The 24546-nt window shown below is 44.4% G+C and overlaps 1 protein-coding gene across 1 annotated transcript in view; it reads right to left on the bottom strand.

Moving 5' to 3' along the window:
- LOC138658354 (microtubule-associated serine/threonine-protein kinase 3-like) overlaps nt 1–24546 on the bottom strand; it is a 68004-nt gene that overhangs the window by 10494 nt on the left and 32964 nt on the right. The window lies entirely within an intron of this gene.

The following is a 24546-nucleotide window of genomic DNA, read 5'->3' as shown; positions in this document are numbered from 1 at the left end:
ATAAAATCAATGAGCAGAGCGGGGGCTCCGCTCCTGCCTCATCTCCAACATTTCCTTGAAGCCCAGAGCCCGAAACCTTACACCTCCGAGACACCCCCTCCTCCCCCCAGCCCGAGGCCTGCAGCATAGCCCCACTCCTGCCGCCGCCGGCTTCCTGCAGCTGTCCCCTGTGACCCCCCTCCACTGCCACCACACCCCCCCGGTAAGCAGACTGTAAGACAGACCCCCATTTTATAAAAAAAAAATGTTCTTCCTATTTTCTTTCCCAAAATTTGGGGTGAATGTTATGGTCTGCCTAATATGGTATATTGGAGGAAAGGAGAAGCTTCTCTCCCACCATTATCATCTATGATTATGGAGAAGTTTTGTGCGGAGCGTCCGCCACTTACCTGGTGTAGTAATGTCCTGATGTTGTAACATAAATCAGTCAGATACTCTGACGTTAGTTGATGTTGTTGGTGTTTCTTCAGGCAATCCTTTACTAGCTGCACCACCAGCCGGTGAGTGAAGCTGAGGACGCCATCGGGTGGTAGAAGCTCAATGTCAGGGCGATTGTTGATAACAATCATCCATAGTTCTCTTAGTTGAGAAAGTTCTAGACGAATTCCAGGCATAGTGATAAACTGGAAGTGCGATCAGTCACAAGTGCGATCAGTCAGAAGTGCGATAAGTCAGAAGTGCGATAAGTCACAAGTGCGATAAGTCACAAGTGCGATAAGTCACAAGTGCGATAAGTCACAAGTGCTATAAATCACAAGTGCGATAAGTCAGAAGTGCGCTCAGTCACAAGTGCGATCAGTCACAAGTGCGATAAGTCACAAGTGCGATAAGTCACAAGTGCGATCAGTCACAAGTGCGATCAGTCACAAGTGCGATCAGTCACAAGTGCGATCAGTCAGAAGTGCACTCAGTCACAAGTGCGATAAGTCAGAAGTGCTATAAATCACAAGTGCGCTCAGTCACTACGGAACCAAAAATGGCACCTGAGATTCCGTGTACATTGTAGAAGTAGGGAATGACGTCTGTGATGTCATAATAGCCGAGAATCACCAGTGATGTCATAATGGCTGACCGTCACCAGTGATGTCATAATGGCCGAGTGTCACCAGTGATGTCATCACGGAATCTTGTGATAGAATCCTCAAGGAGCTGCTCTACAAATAGATGCTGCCTGGCAATATATGAAGTGGAAACACCATAGAATGTAATATGTCTCCGTGTCATCATGGCCGTTCTATTTTATGTCTGGTTAGAACACAACCAGGATAAGGGTTTGTTCACACGTTGGTTTTTCGTAGCATTTTTTTTCTAGCTCAAAAACCAGACTTTTGCCAAGAAAAACGCTGCTTACAATCCAGGCAATTTTCCAGTGTTTTTACTTACGACGTTTTTTTTCTATTCACTTGAATGGATGAAAAATGCTGTAAAACCCATGAGAGAATTGACAAGCTACAGATTTTTTAAAAATGCAAGAAAAAAATAAACAGAATGTGAATACGATTGCTGAACAACACGACTGTGACTACTCCCCATAGATATATACTCTGTCATGTTATGGGAAATATTGCATAGATTTTGTACCGCACGGTTTTTTCCTCCATAGAACTTTTATCTCATTGGTCACAGAGTTTCCTATTAACAAATGCGACAAATAGAGAATCAATGATAAGTGACCTAAGGGAGAAATCATTTACATCATTAATATTAACCCATTAACTGCTATGGGATTTTTGCATTTTATTTTTTTGCTTCCCTTCTTCCAAGATCCATCACGTTTTTATTTTTCCATTTCCACAATTTTGTTTTGTTTGTTTTTTTACCATGTTCAATAAATGCTAAAGCTGACCTGTGATTATGATTCTCCAGGTCATTACGAGTTCACAGATGCCAAACATGTCTAGGTTCTTTTTTGTTTAAGTGGTGAAAAAAATCCGTTGGTAAAAAAAAAAAAAATGGAGACCCGTAGCGTTTCTATTTTTTCAGGATCTGGGGCTGGGTGAGAGCTTGTTTTTTACCCTGTGCAGTGATGAGCGAACGTGCTGGGATAAGGTGTTATCTGCGCATGCTCATATGCTAACCGGATGTCTTCAGTGTGCTCAAATCATATGTTCGAGTCCCCGCGGCTTCATGTCTCACATCTGTCCGGCAGCCACAACACATGCGGGGAATCCCTAACAAACAGGTCATCCATGCAAGTGTTTTGTAACAGCCGCAGGTGCTCCACAATTAAAACACAAAAAGGTGAGAAATGCATGACACAAATAAATACATTGTATTGTTATATGCAAAGTACACAGCACAGATCCGCTCTGCAGCGGAGGCCGAAGCCTCAAATTGCTCACATCCAGCCCTCCCTCAATCACAGCAATGACACTACATGAAATCTTACTTTATTTGTTACTTTTAAAATATTAAAGAAGAAAAAGAAATAAATAAGTCCTCAAATTGCCAAACAGGTTATTAGCCAAAATAGTACCATATTTTTCGGACTATAAGACGCACCGGACCATAAGACGCACCCCAAATTTGGGGTGAAAATTGCAGAAAAAAAGATTTTTTATAAGATGGGGGTCCGTCTTATTGTCCGAATTTACAGTATCTTACCTGAGGGCTGGCGGTGGCAGGGCAGGGTCACAGGAGGCAAGGTGTCGGCAGAGGTGGGGTGATGCTGGGATGAACAGGTGCTGGGATGAGGAGGTGCTGGGATGAGGAGGTGTTGGGATCAGGAGGTGCTGGGATCAGGAGGTGCTGGGATCAGGAGGTGTTGGGATCAGGAGGTGCTGGGATGAGGAGGTGCTGGGATCAGGAGGTGCTGGGATCAGGAGGTGCTGGGATCAGGAGGTGCTGGGATCAGGAGGTGCTGGGATCAGGAGGTGCAGTGAGAGGTATGGTGTGAGAGGGGTCCCAGGCTTACAGTGCAGGCAATGCAGACTTACCGTGGCGGCAGAGGTGCGGTGGCAGAGGTGCGGTGGCAGAGGTGCAGCGGCAGAGGAGGCGCAGTAAGCGGGGTCCCTTTCCCCGGTATGGTGATTCAGCAGCCCGGTAAGAAGCAGAGTCGGGTGAATCCTGTTGTTATCGGTGGGCACGGCCATCTTCCTGAGGCCGCGCGTGTGCAGATGAAGCCCTGTGCTTCCCGGGGCTTCAGGAAAATGGCCGCGGGAGGCCAAGCGTGCGCAGATGGATATCGCGGCGGCCATTTTCCTGAAGCCCCGGGAAGCAGAGCGCTCCATCTGCGCACGCGCGGCCTCGGGAAAATGGCCGCGCCCACCGATAACAACAGGATTCACCCGGCTCTGCTGCTTACCGGGCTGCTGAATCACCATACCGGGGAAAGGGACCCCGCTTACTGCGCCTCCTCTGCCGCTGCACCTCTGCCACCGCACCTCTGCCACCGCACCTCTGCCACCGCACCTCTGCCGCCACGGTAAGCCTGCATTGCGACTATTAGACGCACCCCCCATTTCCCCCCCTTTTTTGGGGGGGAAAAAGTGCGTCTTGTAGTCCGAAAAATACGGTATATTGTTTGCAGGACATGTCAGTGTCAGCCAAAGGGGAAAGTGAAGAGGGGACATTGTAGCCTTAGTAAAGAAAGAATAGCCCTGTTACCATCTTGTGTTCCCTGCCTTGTCGCGGAGGTTGGCACCATATAAATACGCAAATGGTGCCCTCGCATACCGTGGGCGAGCCCTGGTATGCCCTATTACACTCTGCAAATGTAGGCCAACCGTTACATAAGACTATAAGAATCATGGAATCATAGAATGTTAGAGTCATCGTGTCCAACCCCCGGCTCAATGCAGGAGTCACTAAACCGTCTCAGACTGATATCTGTCCAGCCTCTGTTTGAAGACTTCCATTTAAAGAGAACTCACCACCTCTCATGGCAGCCTTTTCCTCTCATTGATCACCCTCACTGTTAAAAAGTTTTTTCTAATATCTAATCTGTATCTTCTCCCTTTCAGTTTAATCCCATTACTTCTCATGTTTCCTTGTGCAAATGATAATAATGATGATTCCTCTACACTGTGACATCCCTACAGCTATCAAGTCTCCTCTAAGCCTTCTTTTATACAAGCAAACATTCCCAGATCCTTTGGACATACTTTACAGTCCGCTCACCGGCAGCTCTTCTCTGATCTTGCTGCAATTTTTCAATGTATTTTTTTTAAATGTGGTGCCCAGAACTGGACCCAGTATTCCAGATGAGGCCTGACCAAGGAGGGGTAGAGGGGAATAATTTCTTCATGTGATCTATGTAGACCTGGTGCTTCTCTTAATGCATCCTAGAATTGTGTGCGTCTCATTATTGACTGTTGTAGTCTGTGATCTGGTAGTATACCCAAGTCTTTTCCACACGTGCTATAATGCATGATGTCTGAATCATACACTTAAACATAACTCAGGCCTTTTAGGCCCTTGTGCAAATCATATGGATAATCTCAAATTAATAAAGTTTTACAAGTTTATATCAAAATTGCAAAGTAAGATATGAAAAATGCACAACATTGTAATTATAATTGTTTGCAATAAGTAAGCTACCGGGCCAGTTACGCATTCTAGGGTTAATTCTATTCCTCCCATTCTATAGATGTAATTTTCATTTTTCTTGCCCAGATGTAGAATCTTGCATTTCTCCCTGTTAAATTCCATTCTGTTAGTTGCTGCCCATTGTTCAAGCTTATCTAGAGCCTTCTGAATCCTTTCACTGTCTTCTCTAGTGTTAGCTAACCCTGCTAACTGCATTCTAATCTAAATACTTCCATACATGTTGTTTAATAATTTGTTCAAATATATTTCCTGGTATAGAAGTAAGGCTCACTGGCCTGTAATTTCCTGGCTCCATCTTCTTTCCTTTTTTGAAGGTAGGGACAACATTTACCCTTCTCCGATCTTCTGGGACATCTCCTCTTTTCCAGGATTTTCAAAGATTCTGGCTAGTGGTTCTGCAATTTCTTCTCCTCGTTCAGTACCCTAGGATGTAATTCATCTGGACCAGGAGATTTAAATTCATTAAATTTAGCTAAGTGTTCCCTCACCAGCTCTCTAGTTATAGATAGTGTGGATTATTTTATTACTTAGATGGCACCGTGAATATCAGTTGATGTTACATTTGTTTTATTGGAAAGCTGTAAGTGGAAATAGGGCAAAAATAGGGTCTTATATGGGATATAAGTGGTCAATACAATATGATTGCACTCACCAGATGTAGCTCAAATAAAGCATTATAAAGATTCGCTGCAGCAAATCCACGGGTCCAACGAGACCGAATGTAAGATATCAGAAATGGGAACAAAAACATGGCTGTTGTTCTGCGCTGCTGAATCACTGAACGTCAAAACGTATTAGGAATTGTGGTTTTATTCAACACGTTTCAGAGTACAAAAGACTCCTTCACCAGGAAATGCCACAAAAAAGTATTTTGTGATATTTCCTGATGAAGGAGTCTTTTGTACTCTGAAACGCGTTGAATAAAATCACAATTACTAATACGTCTTGACTTTCAGTCACTCAGCAGCGCAGAACAACAACCACATTTTTTTCCCTTTTGTTTCCTTAGAGAACACAGATGCAAAAAAAAATTGGCCTTTTCAGCATAATTTTTGACCACTTCAACCTTTTCATCCTGTTAAAATTCTATAGCACGTTTGACTTTTGTTTTTAACATACCCCCAAAATCCTTTTTTTTTTTTACTGCTTTTGGTCTCCCTTGCAAGCCTTACTTAATTACTGGCTTTAGCGCTTCTAACTCTTGCCCTGCATTCCCTGCAAACAGTATTATATTCTTCTTTATGTTTTCTGAACATTTTTCCTCAAAGTAGGCAAAATTCGGTCACAGTTCGGTAAATGATTGTGTTTCCACTAATGCTTTTGCTAGGCTAGTGGTGCTGTATGATGAGCAGGGATGATGTTTTTTTATGAGGGGATGGTGTGGTTCTTTTTTCTTAACTTAACATGTGTACATTCCAGTAGCCAATCAGGGCACAGAAACCATCCACAAAGTCCAGACACAAGAGCTTCTGTCAATGGCTGCTGAAGTCACATGTCCCTCTCCATAAAAAAGGACATGTTATTTTGCTGACTCCATTTTCTCAGTGTAATAGCGCAGAGAGTCCCCTCCTGTTGCTGCTGCAAGCTGTCATATAGTTAGATCGGATCCTGTCCTGTGTGAAATCGACTTGTCAGCATCTAACTAGTCTGTGCTAATACTGTTGTGCAGGCAGGAGTCCACAATTCCTACTCAAAATTGTTTGGGCTAATAGTATGTTGCAGTCAGGACTCAGGAAGTCACATTTACTAATCAAAATCATTTTGGCCAATATTGGAGTGCAGCCAGGAGGCCCCATTTGCTAATCAAAACAATTAGGGCTAATATTGGGGTACAGCCAGGAAGCCTCCACCTTAACATCCAACACAGTACAGTCTGCAGATGTGGCACCACAATTACCCTCGTTTTCCCCCGTGTTACAACTTTCCAACCGCTCAACTCACCTAGAGTACAATAGAGTACAAATAATTAGTAAGTATAATTTGGCAGCATGGATGCATGGGTCAGGGCCTAGGACAGGGCTTGGACCAGCATTTCTAGCTGAAAAATTGATCAGTAACAGGCGGATGAGTAGCCCTGGTGCTCTGAGAGCCCTGCCAAATTCAAGCAACACACATGAAGGAAACCCAATTTGGAGTCCAAACATTAGGGGCAGACACCACTAAGGTGTCATCAATTTCCCCAAAGCAGAAATTGTGTAATGGGGCTTTGACACCCCTTCCACTCCTGACAAACCACCATATGGAGACACAATTGTTAGTAACATCAGCAACAGAAGCAAGAGCAGGCAAAGAATCCATAACAAAGGTGTCACAGACTGCAATAATGCGAGATCACTGCAGAACACTTAAAACGACACCATCGCAAAAGTAACTGGAAATCCAGGGGACATCCGGATGCGCTTATCTGTCAAGACAGCAGCAGCAACCTTTAAAGACACGTTTTGAGAGAACGCTGGCAGCCGGGCATGACAAGATGTGACTCAGGTGATCTCAGGGCACTCTTCCATTTTTGAAGAGCAAAATGCAAAAGGGTCCAATATCTGCGAACGCGAGATACTCCCACACCATCCTCTCCAGTCATTCACTATGTGTCAGACTTGTACCCTGTTTTGCTGGTGCACAGGATGGTCTAAAAAGTTGTGTGAAATGACTTACATAAATTGCTTCTGCTACTTAAACTGCTGCTGCTAATGTTTTTACGTTGATGACTCGACGTTTCCATGGTTGGAAGTCTATAACTGCGATGCACACGGTGTGCCCGACTGCTGTCTTGGGGAAAACCACGCTTAAGATTTTGTTCCACCCTCCCATGGCACCCACTTGTGCGACAACAGTACAGAACTTTGCAATATTGTTATCTCTTTCTCATCCTCCTCTGCTTTCTCCTCTTCCTCTGGGACCACCACCTCTTCCCGCAGACTATTCAAAGTGTTTTCCAGCTTGTAGATGACCGAAATAGTGATGCTGATGATGGCATCATCAGCGCTAACCATCTTAGTAGCCATTTGAAACCTGTGCAGAAGGGTGCCGAGGTCCTTCATCTGTGCCCACACCGCAAATGTAATTTCCACCACGTCCATGCTGCGTTGGCCCAAGCTATGAAAAAGGACATACTGCACCAGGGATTATCGCCGCTGCCACAGTCACTAAAATATGTGCAGAGTTGATTTCCAACGTGTTGGCACATTGCATATCAACCGGTTAACCTGTTCCCTGAAAGACTTCTGTAGCGATGCGAGTCCATGACCTACGCGGTGCGAACGATAGAATTGAGCACACAGTGACCGTGCTTTCTGCAGCAGTGCTTCCAGGCCGGGATAGTGGCTGAGAGATTTCTGTGCCTCCATTTTAATGATGTGAGCCATGCAAGGCACGTGTTTGAGGTTGCCCCAGGTTAGGGCTGACACCAGGTTTGCAGCGTTATTTCACACGCCATTCTTTGCAACCATTGCTCAAACTCAGCCTGTATAGCTGGCCACAATTCTTGAGCTGTGTGACTGCGATCTCCGAGGCATATTAATTTAGAACTGCCTAATTGTGTTGATGCCTGGCTGCACAGTACAGAGGTGCACTGTTGGAATGCGTCTCTTTAAGAGATAGATTGAGGGTGCAGGTGGAGGCGCTAGAGAAGTTGGAGGAGGCAGAAGAAGTGGTGGAAGTGTTAGATACAGAAGTTTGTACCGCAAGCCTTGGGGATTCCAAGACTTGGTGTCTAGTGATTTAGTTCACTATCCTTTGTTGTGTAGTGGTTTAGTTCTCCATTCCCTGGTGTGTAGTGGTTTAGTTCTCCATCCCTAGGTGTTTTGAACTTTAGTTCTCCAACCCCTGTTGTATAGTAGTTTAGTTCTCCTTCAAGTGTGTAGTGGTTTAGTTGTCCAATCCTAGGTGTTTAGAAGTTTAGTTCTCCAACCCCTGGTGTCTAGTAGTCTAGTACTCCATCCTCTGCTATGTAAATCAGTAAATCATAGTGTTTCCACTAATGCTTTTTTTATTACTTTGGCTAGGATAGTGGAGCTGCATGATGAGCGGGGTGGGGGGCATGTTTGATGATGGGAGGCGTTGTGGAAAGGTTAGAGGAGTATGTGGAGAGGTTAGAGCAGTGTCACGCTCTTTTTTTTCTTCCCCTTAACTTTGTGTGTTGATTCCGGCAGCAAATCAGTGCGCAGAAACCATCCTCAACGACATGACACAAGGTCTTCTGTGATTGGCTGCCAAAGTCACATGTCTCAAGCCATATAAAAAGCAGACATCTTGTTTTGCTGGCACCATTGTCTCAGTGTCATAGTGAAGACATAGTGTGCTACTTCAGCTGCTGAAAAGAAACTTGTCAGTTAACTAGATAGGATCCTGTCCAGTGTCAAATCGATCTTCCAGCAGGTTACAAGAGGGGAAGGCTACTTACAACATGAGTGGGAAAAAGTGAGGTCAGGGTGGAAGGGGCTGCTCTAGAAGTCTTTGAATCCCCAAGGCATGCCTTGGAGATCGTGGTGACACAGCTCAAGAGTTGTGGATAGCTATCCAGGCTGACTTAGAGCAATGGTTGTCTCCACTGACCCTGGAACCGTGTGCGATAATGGTGCAAACGTGGTGGTGGCCCTAGGGCAACCTCACACAAGTGCCTTGCATGGCTCATGTCCTCAACCTGGTGGTACAGCAATTTCTCCTTGACTATCCTGGCCTGGATACTCTGCTGCATTGCTGTGTGCTCACTTCCATCATTTGCACTGCGTTGGTCATACACTTTTATCGCTGCAGAGATCTTTTGGCCTACCGGTTAACTGATGTGCGATGTTCCGTCATGGAATTTCACTCTGCACATGTTTCAGTGACTGTGGCAGCGGCAATCCACGTTACAAGAGTAAATTTAGCCAGACACTTCACCCCCCCTGGAAAGGGATGAGCGCATGCTGGAATATCGAAACACGATTGTAGACAATTTTAAGAGCGGTTTTCCCCAAGACAGCAGTGAACGTCAAGGCGTCATCGCAAAAACATTAGCAGCAGTGTAAGTGGCATAAGCAATTTCTGTGAGTCAATTCACATAGTTTTTTAGGCCAGCGCATGCACCAGCAGAACACATTGTGAATGACTGTAGAGAATGCTGCAGGAGTATATAAAACTCAATATCTATGCCATCAGGGGGAATTTGGATCCTTTTGCATTCCTCAAAACACTGAAGGACTTGACACATGTCTTGAATCTTCGACCACTGCACACCTGACAACTCCATGTCTGCCATCCTACTGCCTGCCCGTGTATGTGTATCCTCCCACAAAAACATAACAGCCCGCCTCTGTTCGCACAGTCTCTGAAGCATGTGCAGTGTTGAGTTCCACCTTGTAACAACGTCTATGATTAGGCGATGCTGGGGAAGGTTCAAAGAACGCTGATAGGTCTGCATACGGCTGGAGTGAACAGGCGAACGGCGGATATGTGCGCAAAGTCCACGCACTTTGAGGAGCAGGTCGGATAACCCCGGATAACTTTTCAGGAAGCACTGCACCACCAGGTTTAAGGTGTGAGCCAGGCAAGGAATGTGTTTCAGTTGGGAAAGGGAGATGGCAGCCATGAAATTCCTTCCGTTATCACTCACTACCTTGCCTGCCTCAAGATCTACAGTGCCCAGCCACGACTGCGTTTCTTGCTGCAAGAACTCGGACAGAACTTCCGCGGTGTGTCTGTTGTCGCCCAAACACTTCATAGCCAATACAGCCTGCTGACGTTTGCCAGTAGCTGCCCCATAATGGGAGACCTGGTGTGCAACAGTGGCAGCTGCGGATGGAGTGGTTGTGCGACTGCGGTCTGTGGATGAGCTCTCGCTTCTGCAGGAGGACGAGGAGGAGGAGGAGGAGGAGGGGGTGCGAATGGCTACAGCCAATTGTTTCCTAGACCGTGGGCTAGGCAGAACTGTCCCAAACTTGCTGTCCCCTGTGGACCCTGAATCCACCACATTTACCCAGTGTGCCGTGATGGACACGTAATGTCCCTGGCCATGCCTACTGGTCCATGCATCTGTTGTCAGGTGCACCTTTGTGCTCACAGATTGCCTGAGTGCATGGACGATGCGCTCTTTAACATGCTGGTGGAGGGCTGGGATGGCTTTTCTGGAAAAAAAGTGTCGACTGGGTAGCTCGTAGCGTGGTACAGCGTAGTCCATCAGGTCTTTGAAAGCTTCGCTTTCAACTAACCGGTAGGGCATCATCTCTAACGAGATTAGTCTAGCTATGTGGGCGTTCAAACCCTGTGTACGCGGATGCGAGGCTAAGTACTTCCTTTTTCTAACCATAGTCTCATGTAGGGTGAGCTGGACTGGAGAGCTGGAGATCGTGGAACTAGCGGGGGTGCCGGTGGACATGGCAGACTGAGAGACGGTGGGAGATGGTTTTGTTGCCGCCGGTGCCCTAGATGCAGTGTTTCCTACTACGAAACTGGAGATTCCCTGACCCTGACTGCTTTGGCCTGGCAAAGAAACCTGCACAGATACTGCAGGTGGTGCAGAAAATGGTGGCCCTACACTGCCGGAAGGGATGTTGCGTTGATGAGTAGCTTCATTGGCCGAGGGTGCTACAACCTTAAGGGACGTTTGGTAGTTAGTCCAAGCTTGCAAATGCATGGTGGTTAAATGTCTATGCATGCAACTTGTATTGAGACTTTTCAGATTCTGCCCTCTGCTTAAGGTAGTTGAACATTTTTGACAGATTACTTTGTGCTGATCAATTGGATGTTGTTTAAAAAAATGCCAGACTGCACTCTTTCTAGCATCGGATACCTTTTCAGGCATTGCAGACTGAGCTTTAACCGGATGGCCACGCTGTCCTCCAACAGGTTTTGACTTTGCCACGCGTTTTGGCCAAGATACGGGCCCGGCATATGGAACCTGTTGCGATGTTGATGCCTGCTGCGGCCTCTCCTCCTCCGCTTCAGAACTGCTGCCGCCTGCACCCTGTTCCCCCAATGGCTGCCAATCGGGGTCAAGAACTGGGTCATCTATTACCTCTTCTTGTAGCTCGTGTGCAACTTCGTCTGTGTCACCGTGTCGGTCGGTGGTATAGCGTTCGTGATGGGGCAACATAGTCTCATCAGGGTCTGATTCTTGATCAGCACCCTGCGAGGGCAATGTTGTGGTCTGAGTCAAAGGACCAGCATAGTAGTCTGGCTGTGGCTGTGCATCAGTGCACTCCATGTCAGATTCAACTTGTAATGGGCATGGACTGTTAACTGCCTCACTTTCTAAGCCAGGGACTTCTCTGTTGTTGTTTTTGCTGAAGAGGACAAGGACGCGACTTGTCCCTGACCATGAACATCCACTAACGACGCGCTGCTTTTACTTTTACCAGTTTCATGAGAGGAGGCAAAAGAGCAAGAGGCTGAGTCAGCAAGATAAGCCAAAACTTGCTCTTGATGCTCCGGCTTTAAAAGCGGTTTTCCTACTCCCAGAAAAGGGAGGGTTCGAGGCCTTGTGTAGCCAGACGACGAACCTGGCTCCACAGCTCCAGACTTAGGTGCAATATTTTTTTTCCCACGACCACCTGATGCTCCACCACTACCACTACCCTCATTACCAGCTGACAATGAACGCCCCCGGCCACGACCTCTTCCACCAGACTTCCTCATTGTTTTAAAAACGTTACCAAACGAACGGTATTTGTTGCTGTCACACAACTTACACGGTGAGCTATAACTTCAGTATGATTTAGCTACCCCTTTACAGGTGGGTGAGACCACAACGAAAATCAGCCACAATGTTACACACTCTGTTGTTGTTGGCAACAAATGAGATGGCACACACGCAGGACTGTCACTGAAGCGCAAATGTAAATATTTATCTCCCACTGATTTGTGTTTGTTTTTTTTAAAAGGGAGACTTCAGAAAAAAAAAAAATTAAAAAAAAATTATTTTTTACAGAAGAATTTATAAAACAAATAAAATGAAATGATTGTTTCAGGGAGAATTTAGGAAAAAGAAAAAAAAAAAGGCTTTGTAGGGCCCACTGAGTGAGAGAGGACGCACACAGGAGTCAGGAGTGGCACACAAGCCCAGAGGCCAATATTAATCTCCCACCGATTGATTTAGTTATTTTTTTTGGTAGATTTTGGAACCCAAATCAAGCAAAAAAATTAATAGGCTTTCTATGGCCCACAATTGGGGAGAGAGAGAGAGATGGCACACCCAGGAGTCAAGACTGGCACACAAGCAGAAGGGGCAATATGAATCTCCCACAGATTTTTTTTTTTTTTTTTTTTTTCAGGGAGACTTGAGAGAAAAAAAAATACAAAAAAAATGATTTTTTTCAGGAATAATTTAGAAACTAAAGAAAATAAAATGATTGTTTCAGGGAGAATTTAGAAAACAAATAAAACAAAAAATAGGCTTTCTAGGGCCCACTGAGTGACAGATGACGCACACAGGAGTCAGGAGTGGCACACAAGCCCAGAGGCCAATATTAATCTCCCACTGATTGATTTAGTTATTTTTTTTGGTAGATTTTGGAACCCAAATCAAGCAAAAAAATTAATAGGCTTTCTATGGCCCACAATTGGGGAGAGAGAGAGAGATGGCACACCCAGGAGTCAAGACTGGCACACAAGCAGAAGGGGCAATATGAATCTCCCACAGATTTTTTTTTTTTTTTCAAGGAGACTTGAGAGAAAAAAAAATACAAAAAAAAATGATTTTTTTCAGGAATAATAAAATGATTGTTTCAGGGAGAATTTAGAAAACAAATAAAACAAAAAATAGGCTTTATAGGGCCCACTGAGTGACAGATGACGCACACAGGAGTCAGGAGTGGCACACAAGCCCAGAGGCCAATATTAATCTCCCACTGATTGATTTAGTGATTTTTTTTGGTAGATTTTGGAACCCAAATCAAGCAAAAAAATTAATAGGCTTTCTATGGCCCACAATTGGGGAGAGAGAGAGAGATGGCACACCCAGGAGTCAAGACTGGCACACAAGCAGAAGGGGCAATATGAATCTCCCACAGATTTTTTTTTTTTTTTTTTCACGAAGATTTGAGAGAAAAAAAAATACAAAAAAAATGATTTTTTTTCAGGAATAATTTAGAAACCAAAGAAAATAAAATGATTGTTTCAGGGAGAATTTAGAAAACAAATAAAACAAAAAATAGGCTTTCTAGGGCCCACTGAGTGACAGATGACGCACACAGGAGTCAGGAGTGGCACACAAGCCCAGAGGCCAATATTAATCTCCCACTTATTGATTTAGTTATTTTTTTTGGTAGATTTTGGAACCCAAATCATGCAAAAAAATTAATAGGCTTTCTATGGCCCACAATTGGGGAGAGAGAGAGAGATGGCACACCCAGGAGTCAAGACTGGCACACAAGCAGAAGGGGCAATATGAATCTCCCACAGATTTTTTTTTTATTTTTTTTTTTTTAGGGAGACTTTAGAGAAAAAAAAATACAAAAAAAATGATTTTTTTCAGGAATAATTTAGAAACCAAAGAAAATAAAATGATTTTTTCAGGGAGAATTTAGAAAACAAATAAAACAAAAAATAGGCTTTCTAGGGCCCACTGAGTGACAGATGACGCACACAGGAGTCAGGAGTGGCACACAAGCCCAGAGGCCAATATTAATCTCCCACTTATTGATTTAGTTATTTTTTTTGGTAGATTTTGGAACCCAAATCATGCAAAAAAATTAATAGGCTTTCTATGGCCCACAATTGGGGAGAGAGAGAGAGATGGCACACCCAGGAGTCAAGACTGGCACACAAGCAGAAGGGGCAATATGAATCTCCCACAGATTTTTTTTTTTTTTTTTTTTTTAGGGAGACTTTAGAGAAAAAAAAATACAAAAAAAATGATTTTTTTCAGGAATAATTTAGAAACCAAAGAAAATAAAATGATTTTTTCAGGGAGAATTTAGAAAACAAATAAAACAAAAAATAGGCTTTCTAGGGCCCACTGAGTGACAGATGACGCACACAGGAGTCAGGAGTGGCAGACAAGCCCAGAGGCCAATATTAATCTCCCACTGATTGATTTAGTGATTATTTTTGGTAGATTTTGGAACCCAAATCAAGCAAAAAAATTAATAGGCTTTCTATGGCCCACAATTGGGGAGAGAGAGAGAGATGGCACACCCAGGAGTCAAGACTGGCACACAAGCAGAAGGGGCAATATGAATCTCCCACAGATTTTTTTTTTTTTTTTTCAGGGAGACTTTAGAGAAAAAAAAATACAAAAAAAATGATTTTTTTCAGGAATAATTTAGAAACCAAAGAAAATAAAATGATTTTTTTCAGGGAGAATTTAGAAAACAAATAAAACAAAAAATAGGCTTTCTAGGGCCCACTGAGTGACAGATGACGCTCACAGGAGTCAGGAGTGGCACACAAGCCCAGAGGCCAATATTAATCTCCCACTGATTGATTTAGTGATTTTTTTTGGTAGATTTTGGAACCCAAATCAAACAAAAAAATTAATAGGCTTTCTATGGCCCACTATTTGTGATAGAGATGGCACGCTCAGGACTGGCACACAAGCCCAGAGGCCAATATTAATCTCCCATTTTTTTTTTTTTCCAGGGAAAATTTATAAACCCAATAAAAAAAATAATAATAAATAGGCTTTCTATGGCCCACTATCTGAGAGAGAGAGATGGCACGCTTAGGACTGGCACACAAGCCCAAAGGCCAATATTAATCTCCCACTGATTGATTGATTGATTTTTTCAGGTAGAATTATGAACCCAAATCAACCAAAAAAATAAATAGGCTTTCTATGGCCCACTATTTGTGAGAGAGATGGCACGCTCAGGACTGGCACACAAGCCCAGAGGCCAATATTAATCTACCATTTTTTTTTTTTTCCAGGGAAAATTTATAAACCCAATAAAAAAAATAATAATAAATAGGCTTTCTATGGCCCACTATCTGAGAGAGAGAGATGGCACGCTTAGGACTGGCACACAAGCCCAAAGGCCAATATTAATCTCCCACTGATTGATTTAATGATTTTTTCAGGTAGAATTTAGAACCCAAATCAAGCAAAAAAATTAATAGGCTTTCTATGGCCCACTGAGTGAGAGATGGCACACACAGGAGTAAGGAGTGGCACACAAGCCCTGAGGCCAATATTTTTCTCCCACTGATTGATTGATTGATTTTTTCAGGTAGAATTATGAACCCAAATCAACCAAAAAAATAAATAGGCTTTCTATGGCCCACTATTTGTGAGAGAAATGGCACGCTCAGGACTGGCACACAAGCCCAGAGGCCAATATTAATCTACCATTTTTTTTTTTTTCCAGGGAAAATTTATAAACCCAATAAAAAAAATAATAATAAATAGGCTTTCTATGGCCCACTATCTGAGAGAGAGAGATGGCACGCTTAGGACTGGCACACAAGCCCAAAGGCCAATATTAATCTCCCACTGATTGATTGATTGATTTTTTCAGGTAGAATTATGAACCCAAATCAACCAAAAAAATAAATAGGCTTTCTATGGCCCACTATTTGTGAGAGAGATGGCACGCTCAGGACTGGCACACAAGCCCAGAGGCCAATATTAATCTCCCACATTTTTTTTTTTTCCAGGGAAAATTTATAAACCCAATAAAATAATAAAAAAATAGGCTTTCTATGGCCCACTATCTGAGAGAGAGAGAGATGGCACGCTTAGGACTGGCACACAAGCCCAAAGGCCAATATTAATCTCCCACTGATTGATTTATTGATTTTTTCAGGTAGAATTTAGAACCCAAATCAAGCAAAAAAATTAATAGGCTTTCTATGGCCCACTGAGTGAGAGATGGCACACACAGGAGTAAGGAGTGGCACACAAGCCCTGAGGCCAATATTTTTCTCCCACTGATTGATGTTGTGATTTTTTCTGGTAGATTTTGGAACCCAAATCAAGCAAAAAAATAAATAGGCTTTCTATGGCCCACTGAGTGAGAGATGACACAGACAGAGATGGCACTCTAGCAGAAATGTCAATCTTAATCTCCCACAAAAAAAAAAAAAAAAAAGGAACTGTCCTTCAATTACTATCTCCCTGCAGTAATCTCAGCCAGGTATGGCAGGCAGCAATAAGGAGTGGACTGATGCACAAATTAAATAAAAAGTGTGGACAAACAAACAAGATAGCTGTGCAGAAAGGAAGGAACAAGAGGATTTGTGCTTTGAAAAAAGCAGTTGGTTTGCACAGCGGCGTACACACAGCAATGCAGCTATCAGGGAGCCTTCTAGGGCAGCCCAATGAGCTACAGCGCTGAGGAAAAAAAAAAAAAAAGGAGCTTCCACTGTCCCTGCACACCGAAGGTGGTGTTGGGCAGTGGAAATCGCTACAGCACAAGCGGTTTTGTGGTTAATGGACCCTGCCTAACGCTATCGCTGCTTCTGACGAAGCGGCAGCAACCTGACCCTAAGCTCAGATCAGCAGCAGTAACATGGCGGTCGGCGGGAACTCCCCTTTATAGCCCCTGTGACGCCGCAGACAGCAAGCCAATCACTGCAATGCCCTTCTCTAAGATGGTGGGGACCAGGACCTATGTCATCACGCTGCCCACACTCTGCGTTTACCTTCATTGGCTGAGAAATGGCGCTTTTCGCGTCATTGAAACGCGACTTTGGCGCGAAAGTCGCGTACCGCATGGCCGACCACGCACAGGGGTCGGATCGGGTTTCATGAAACTCGACTTCGCCAAAAGTCGGCGACTTTTGAAAATGTTCGACCCGTTTCGCTCAACCCTAGTCTCCAGCATACCATACTTAAATCATCTCAAAACCCCTAAGACCAGTATACAGTATGTGCATCCAAATCTGCTCTTCTGTGCAGGGCTGCTCACAAAATTCTCAATTTTCAGATGTGCTTTTCATACCTGTTTGCTATAACTGGAGCTAATGCACCAAGCTGACAGACAGCCACAATTCATGGGACCACGAGCCACATGTGGCTCCCGAGCTACAGGTTGGGGACCCCTGGCCTAACCTAACATGCCCTAACATGAGTTATTCAGCCCTTTTAACTCAATACTTTGTTGCGCCACATTTTGCTACGATTACAGGTGCAAGTTGCTTGGGGTATGTCTCTTGTCATGATCCCAATGGCAGGGGATCACAAAAGGACAAGCACAAAAACAAAACAAGCTCTAGGGTGATGGAACCTGAGCTGACCGCGATCCTGAACCTAAACACACAACTAGCAGTAGCCGGGGAACGTGCCTACGATGATTCCTAGACGTCTCGCGCCAGCCGAAGGATTAACTTCCCCTATTAGAAGAAACACAGACCTCACTTGCCTCCAGAGAAACACCCCACAGAAATAGCAGCCCCCCACATGTAATAACGGTGAAATGAGAGGAAAGCACATACGTAGTTATGAAAATAGAATCAGCAAAAATGAGGCCCGCTAAAGCTAGATAGCAGAGGATACAAAAGTGAACTGCGCGGTCAGCGAAAAACCCTTCAAAAAACCATCCTGAAATTACTTGAACTCATGTGCCAACTCATGGAACATGAGGAGTAATTTCAGCCCACTAGAGCAACCAGCAGCAAGGAATCACATATCTGCAAGCTGGACTAAGACAAAAATTAAGCAAAACGTGGAACAGGAAAATCAAAACTTAGCTTGTCCTGAAGATAACAGACGCAGGGAGCAAAGGTAAAAAGACACGCTGATTACATTGATAGCCGGCGAGGAAATGACAAAAAAGCCAGGTTAAATAGGAAACTCCCATAACCTGATGGAACAGGTGGACACCAGAGACCGCAGAGAACACAAGTCACCCAGTACCATCAGTAACCACCAGAGGGAGCCCAAAAACAGAACTCACAACAGTACCCCCCCCTTGAGGAGGGGTCACCGAACCCTCACGAGAACCACCAGGGCGACCAGGATGAGCCCTATGAAAAGCACGGACCAAATCGGCAGCATGAACATCAGAGGCAATCACCCAAGAATTATCCTCCTGACCATAACCCTTCCACTTGACCAAATACTGGAGTTTCCGTCTGGAAACACGAGAATCCAAGATCTTCTCCACAACATACTCCAATTCATCCTCCACCAGCACCGGAGCAGGAGGCTCAAGCGAAGGAACGACAGGTACCTCATACTTCCGCAACAACGACCGATGGAACACATTATGAATAGGGTTGAGCGAAACGGGTCGAACATTTTCAAAAGTCGCCGACTTTTGGCGAAGTCGAGTTTCATGAAACCCGATCCGACCCCTGTGCGTGGTCGGCCATGCGGTACGCGACTTTCGCGCCAAAGTCGCGTTTCAATGACGCGAAAAGTGCCATTTCTCAGCCAATGAAGGTAAACGCAGAGTGTGGGCAGCGTGATGACATAGGTCCTGGTCCCCACCATCTTAGAGAAGGGCATTGCAGTGATTGGCTTGCTGTCTGCGGCGTCACAGGGGCTATAAAGGGGAGTTCCCGCCGACCGCCATGTTACTGCTGCTGATCTGAGCTTAGGGAGAGGTTGCTGCCGCTTCGTCAGAAGCAGGGATAGCGTTAGGCAGGGTCCATTAACCACAAAACCGCTTGTGCTGTAGCGATTTCCACTGCCCAACACCACCTTCGGTGTGCAGGGACAGTGGAAGCTCCTTTTTTTTTTTTTTTCCTCAGCGCTGTAGCTCATTGGGCTGCCCTAGAAGGCTCCCTGATAGCTGCATTGCTGTGTGTACGCCGCTGTGCAAACCAACTGCTTTTTTCAAAGCACAAATCCTCTTGTTCCTTCCTTTCTGCACAGCTATCTTGTTTGTTTGTCCACACTTTTTATTTAATTTGTGCATCAGTCCACTCCTTATTGCTGCCTGCCATACCTGGCTGAGATTACTGCAGGGAGATAGTAATTGAAGGACAGTTCCTTTTTTTTTTTTTTTTTTTTTGTGGGAGATTAAGATTGACATTTCTGCTAGAGTGCCATCTCTGTCTGTGTCATCTCTCACTCAGTGGGCCATAGAAAGCCTATTTATTTTTTTGCTTGATTTGGGTTCCAAAATCTACCAGAAAAAATCACAACATCAATCAGTGGGAGAAAAATATTGGCCTCAGGGCTTGTGTGCCACTCCTTACTCCTGTGTGTGCCATCTCTCACTCAGTGGGCCATAGAAAGCCTATTAATTTTTTTGCTTGATTTGGGTTCTAAATTCTACCTGAAAAAATCAATAAATCAATCAGTGGGAGATTAATATTGGCCTTTGGGCTTGTGTGCCAGTCCTAAGCGTGCCATCTCTCTCTCTCTCAGATAGTGGGCCATAGAAAGCCTATTTTTTTATTATTTTATTGGGTTTATAAATTTTCCCTGGAAAAAAAAAAAAGTGGGAGATTAATATTGGCCTCTGGGCTTGTGTGCCAGTCCTGAGCGTGCCATCTCTCTCACAAATAGTGGGCCATAGAAAGCCTATTTATTTTTTTGGTTGATTTGGGTTCATAATTCTACCTGAAAAAATCAATCAATCAATCAGTGGGAGATTAGTATTGGCCTTTGGGCTTGTGTGCCAGTCCTAAGCGTGCCATCTCTCTCTCTCAGATAGTGGGCCATAGAAAGCCTATTTATTATTATTTTTTTTATTGGGTTTATAAATTTTCCCTGGAAAAAAAATAAATGGGAGATTAATATTGGCCTCTGGGCTTGTGTGCCAGTCCTGAGCGTGCCATCTCTCTCACAAATAGTGGGCCATAGAAAGCCTATTAATTTTTTTGCTTGATTCGGGTTCCAAAATCTACCTGAAAAAAATCACAAAATCAATCAGTGGGAGATTAATATTGGCCTCTGGGCTTGTGTGCCACTCCTGACTCCTGTGTGCGTCATCTGTCACTCAGTGGGCCCTAGAAAGCCTATTTTTTGTTTTATTTGTTTTCTAAATTCTCCCTGAAACAATCATTTTATTTTCTTTGGTTTCTAAATTATTCCTGAAAAAAATCATTTTTTTTGTATTTTTTTTTCTCTCAAGTCTCCCTTAAAAAAAAAAAAAAAAAAAATCTGTGGGAGATTCATATTGCCCCTTCTGCTTGTGTGCCAGTCTTGACTCCTGGGTGTGCCATCTCTCTCTCTCTCCCCAATTGTGGGCCATAGAAAGCCTATTAATTTTTTTGCTTGATTTGGGTTCCAAAATCTACCAAAAAAAATCACTAAATCAATCAGTGGGAGATTAATATTGGCCTCTGGGCTTGTGTGCCACTCCTGACTCCTGTGTGCGTCATCTGTCACTCAGTGGGCCCTAGAAAGCCTATTTTTTGTTTTATTTGTTTTCTAAATTCTCCCTGAAACAATCATTTTATTTTCTTTGGTTTCTAAATTATTCCTGAAAAAAATCATTTTTTTTGTATTTTTTTTTCTCTCAAGTCTCCCTGAAAAAAAAAAAAAAAAAAAAAAAAAAAAAAATCTGTGGGAGATTCATATTGCCCCTTCTGCTTGTGTGCCAGTCTTGACTCCTGGGTGTGCCATCTCTCTCTCTCTCCCCAATTGTGGGCCATAGAAAGCCTATTAATTTTTTTGCTTGATTTGGGTTCCAAAATCTACCAAAAAAAATCACTAAATCAATCAGTGGGAGATTAATATTGGCCTCTGGGCTTGTGTGCCACTCCTGACTCCTGTGTGCGTCATCTGTCACTCAGTGGGCCCTAGAAAGCCTATTTTTTGTTTTATTTGTTTTCTAAATTCTCCCTGAAACAATCATTTTATTTTCTTTGGTTTCTAAATTATTCCTGAAAAAAATCTTTTTTTTTGTATTTTTTTTTCTCTCAAGTCTCCCTGAAAAAAAAAAAAAAAAAAAAAAAATCTGTGGGAGATTCATATTGCCCCTTCTGCTTGTGTGCCAGTCTTGACTCCTGGGTGTGCCATCTCTCTCTCTCTCCCCAATTGTGGGCCATAGAAAGCCTATTAATTTTTTTGCTTGATTTGGGTTCCAAAATCTACCAAAAAAAATCACTAAATCAATCAGTGGGAGATTAATATTGGCCTCTGGGCTTGTGTGCCACTCCTGACTCCTGTGTGCGTCATCTGTCACTCAGTGGGCCCTAGAAAGCCTATTTTTTGTTTTATTTGTTTTCTAAATTCTCCCTGAAACAATCATTTTATTTTCTTTGGTTTCTAAATTATTCCTGAAAAAAATCATTTTTTTTGTAATTTTTTTTCTCTCAAGTGTCCCTGAAAAAAAAAAAAAAAAAAATCTGTGGGAGATTCATATTGCCCCTTCTGCTTGTGTGCCAGTCTTGAATCCTGGGTGTGCTATCTCTCTCTCTCTCCCCAATTGTGGGCCATAGAAAGCCTATTAATTTTTTTGCTTGATTTGGGTTCCAAAATCTACCAAAAAAAATAACTAAATCAATCGGTGGGAGATTAATATTGGCCTCTGGGCTTGTGTGCCACTCCTGACTCCTGTGTGCGTCCTCTCTCACTCAGTGGGCCCTACAAAGCCTTTTTTTTTTTTTTTTTTCCTAAATTCTCCCTGAAACAATCATTTCATTTTATTTGTTTTATAAATTCTTCTGTAAAAAATAATTTTTTTTTATTTTTTTTTTTTTCTGAAGTCTCCCTTTTAAAAAAAACAAACACAAATCAGTGGGAGATAAATATTTACATTTGCGCTTCAGTGACAGTCCTGCGTGTGTGCCATCTCATTTGTTGCCAACAACAACAGAGTGTGTAACATTGTGGCTGATTTTCGTTGTGGTCTCACCCACCTGTAAAGGGGTAGCTAAATCATACTGAAGTTATAGCTCACCGTGTAAGTTGTGTGACAGCAACAAATACCGTTCGTTTGGTAACGTTTTTAAAACAATGAGGAAGTCTGGTGGAAGAGGTCGTGGCCGGGGGCGTTCATTGTCAGCTGGTAATGAGGGTAGTGGTAGTGGTGGAGCATCAGCTGGTCGTGGGAAAAAAAATATTGCACCTAAGTCTGGAGCTGTGGAGCCAGGTTCGTCGTCTGGCTACACAAGGCCTCGAACGCTCCCTTTTCTGGGAGTAGGAAAACCGCTTTTAAAGCCGGAGCAGCAAGAGCAAGTTTTGGCTTATCTTGCTGACTCAGCCTCTAGCTCTTTTGCCTCCTCTCGTGAAACTGGTAAATGTCAAAGCAGCGCGTCGTTAGTGGATGTTCACTGTCAGGGACAAGTCGCTTCCTTGTCCTCTTCAGCAAAAACAACAACAGAGAAGAATGCAGCAGGCGACACAACGGGTTACTCCATGGAGCTCTTTACACATACCGTCCCTGGCTTAGAAAGTGAAGCAGTTAACAGTCCATGCCCATTACAAGTTGAATCTGACATGGAGTGCACTGATGCACAGCCACAGCCAGACTACTATCCTGGTCCTTTGACTCAGACCACAACATTGTCATCGCAGGGTGCTGATCAAGAATCAGACCCTGATGAGACTATGTTGCCCCATCACGAACGCTATACCACCGATTGACACGGTGACACAGACGAAGTTGCACACGAGCTACAAGAAGAGGTAATAGATGACCCAGTTCTTGACCCCGATTGGCAGCCATTGGGGGAACAGGGTGCAGGCGGCAGCAGTTCTGAAGCGGAGGAGGAGGGGCCGCAGCAGGCATCAACATCGCAACAGGTTCCATCTGCCGGGCCCGTATCTTGCCCAAAACGCGTGGCAAAGCTAAAACCTGTTGGAGGACAGCGTGGCCATCCGGTTAAAGCTCAGTCTGCAATGCCTGAAAAGGTATCCGATGCTAGAAAGAGTGCAGTCTGGCATTTTTTTAAACAACATCCAATTGATCAGCGCAAAGTCATCTGTCAAAAATGTTCAACTACCTTAAGCAGAGGACAGAATCTGAAAAGTCTCAATACAAGTTGCATGCATAGACATTTAACCACCATGCATTTGCAAGCCTGGACTAACTACCAAACGTCCCTTAAGGTTGTAGCACCCTCGGCCAATGAAGCTAGTCAGCAACGCAACATCCCTTCCGGCAGTGTAGGGCCACCATTTTCCGCACCACCTGCAGTATCTGTGCAGGTTTCTTTGCCAGGCCAAAGCCGTCAGGGTCAGGGAATCACCAGTTTCGTAGTAGGAAACACTGCATCTAGGGCACCGGTGGCAACAATACCATCTCCCACCGTCTCTCAGTCTGCCATGTCCACCGGCACCCCCGCTAGTTCCACGATCTCCAGCTCTCCAGTCCAGCTCACCCTACATGAGACTATGGTTAGAAAAAGGAAGTACTTAGCCTCGCATCCGCGTACACAGGGTTTGAACGCACACATAGCTAGACTAATCTCGTTAGAGATGATGCCCTACCGGTTAGTTGAAAGCGAAGCTTTCAAAGCCCTGATGGACTACGCTGTACCACGCTACGAGCTACCCAGTCGACACTTTTTTTCCAGAAAAGCCATCACAGCCCTCCACCAGCATGTTAAAGAGCGCATCGTCCATGCACTCAGGCAATCTGTGAGCACAAAGGTGCACCTGACAACAGATGCATGGACCAGTAGGCATGGCCAGGGACGTTACGTGTCCATCACGGCACACTGGGTAAATGTGGTGGATGCAGGGTCCACAGGGGACAGCAAGTTTGGGACAGTTCTGCCTAGCCCACGGTCTAGGAAACAATTGGCTGTAGCCGTTCGCACCCCCTCCTCCTCCTCTTCGTCCTCCTGCAGAAGCGAGAGCTCGTCCACAGACCGCAGTCGCACAACCACTCCATCCGCAGCTGCCACTGTTGCACACCAGGTCTCCCATTATGGGGCAGCTACTGGCAAACGTCAGCAGGCTGTATTGGCTATGAAGTGTTTGGGCGACAACAGACACACCGCGGAAGTTCTGTCCGAGTTCTTGCAGAAAGAAACGCAGTCGTGGCTGGGCACTGTAGATCTTGAGGCAGGCAAGGTAGTGAGTGATAACGGAAGGAATTTCATGGCTGCCATCTCCCTTTCCCAACTGAAACACATTCCTTGCCTGGCTCACACCTTAAACCTGGTGGTGCAGTGCTTCCTGAAAAGTTATCCGGGGTTATCCGACCTGCTCCTCAAAGTGCGTGGACTTTGCTCACA

The sequence above is a fragment of the Ranitomeya imitator genome, chromosome 1 (assembly GCF_032444005.1).
Source record: "Ranitomeya imitator isolate aRanImi1 chromosome 1, aRanImi1.pri, whole genome shotgun sequence".
Lineage (NCBI taxonomy): Eukaryota > Metazoa > Chordata > Amphibia > Anura > Dendrobatidae > Ranitomeya > Ranitomeya imitator.
The sequence above is the reverse complement of the archived record's forward strand: the minus strand, read 5'-3'. Positions and strand labels throughout refer to the sequence as shown.